At 41.4% G+C, this 1,697-nt stretch overlaps 1 long non-coding RNA gene across 1 annotated transcript; it reads left to right on the top strand.

The window, feature by feature from the left end:
- Nucleotides 1–566: 566 nt before the first annotated feature.
- On the top strand, nt 567–1,395 carry LOC311232399. Its single transcript, XR_014619948.1, has 4 exons — nt 567–625; nt 861–955; nt 1,101–1,145; nt 1,347–1,395. It is a non-coding gene; the product is annotated as an uncharacterized lncRNA (long non-coding RNA).
- Nucleotides 1,396–1,697: the final 302 nt, after the last annotated feature.

Raw genomic sequence — 1,697 nt, 5'->3', positions numbered from 1 at the left:
AAATTGATATTCTCCTTTGGTTCATTACAATTTACTCAAGCCTAGTAACAGACACAATATTGGAATACATTCCCTGCTATCCAGTGGCGGCCGGCCGTAGGACTTACTACTATGATACCTAATAAAACATTAGTCATTAGAATAATAGAAGCCTATTTTTCTGGAACGATTCAGCAAACTGTCCTACTGTAGAACATTACATAATTTAGCATGACATCTCATTTAGTAATGCATACTGAACGACTGGCTCTAGGCAAGCGCTCTTGTCACTGTGGACAAATACAGTGCAAGTAAAATTCATCATGGTCATCAACTTACACCAAAAAGCAACATACACTACATGAATCATGCAACGTTTCAAAACCTGTTTCCCAACTAAATATGTTTTGGGTCTTACCGGAACTGAGGCCAACAATTTCTAGGATTATCCAACATACATCATCACTTCATCATATTTCACTGTAAGGAAAAACACAATTTACAACATCTTTAACAGCTGATTGGATGATGGAGAGCAGATGTTTTCTTTAAAAGGAGCACATGCACACATGTCAACCCACTGTATATTCAGCACCAGACACCCAACGTGACAATTATTATTACCATCATACATCCTCGACTCAAGGTAAGGTTTGGGAAACATTTGTTTTCTAAAGTAGACTACTGCTTATTAAATGATTAATTTTGTGAGTTGACCCATTTTTCTGAATGTCAAACCTTTGTGTGAAACATTTGTTTTCTAAAATAGACTATTTGTAACCATAACACTATTGCTCATAAAATGATTTGTGTATACATTTTTGGAACTACTTTGAGCAATTTTTCAGAATGTCAAACCTTTTGTCTTTTGTTCTACAAAGGACCTGAGTGTATTCCAGCTGCTGGCCTATAGATTGCAGCGATGAAACTACTAGTCCTCACCACGTGCTTGGTGACACTGTGTTCCTCTCTTCCTGTAAGTGTCAACACACATTCAAACCCTGCTATGTGGGACATTACTGTAAGTGTCATCTGGTCATACTTTACTTAATGAGCACTTCATTCAGATACAGTATGTCAATGATGTTCATTCCATGAAATCGTCCATTTCCATTGTTAAGGTATCTGAGGAGAAGGAGCGGGTGAAACGTTCAGTCAGTGACGAGGTCAGTATCTGCTCAGTTCTCTCACCCACATGATGAGACAAACAATTACAGTATATGTCACTGCTGTTGGGTGGAAATCTTGTGAATTCAGTTTTGGGTGATAATCATGTTTTTGTTTGTATTCTAGTAGTCTTCTAAGAACTGTGACTAAGAGAGGCAGCCTTCTAATCATCAAATGCTTCTTTCACTTTCTTGTTCCAGATATTGTATCGAGGCTATGGAGGTGGAGGTGGAGGTTATGGAGGTGGAGGTGGAGGTGGAGGCTATGGAGGTGTAGGTGGAGGTTATGGAGGTGGAGGTCGAGGTGGAGGCTATGGAGGTGGAGGTGGAGGTTATGGAGGTGTAGGTGGAGGTTATGGAGGTGGAGGTGGAGGTGGAGGCTATGGAGGTGTAGGTGGAGGTTATGGAGGTGGAGGTCGAGGTGGAGGCTATGGAGGTGGAGGTGGAGGTTATGTAGGTGTAGGTGGAGGTTATGGAGGTGGAGGTTATGGAGGTGTAGGTGGAAGTTATGGAGGTGGAGGTGGAGGTGGAGGCTATGGAGGTGGAGGTTAT

Source organism: Notolepis coatsorum (genome assembly GCF_963971535.1).
Source record: "Notolepis coatsorum genome assembly, chromosome: 7".
NCBI classification, from domain to species: domain Eukaryota; kingdom Metazoa; phylum Chordata; class Actinopteri; order Aulopiformes; family Paralepididae; genus Notolepis; species Notolepis coatsorum.
This window is presented reverse-complemented; position numbering and strand designations above follow the sequence as displayed.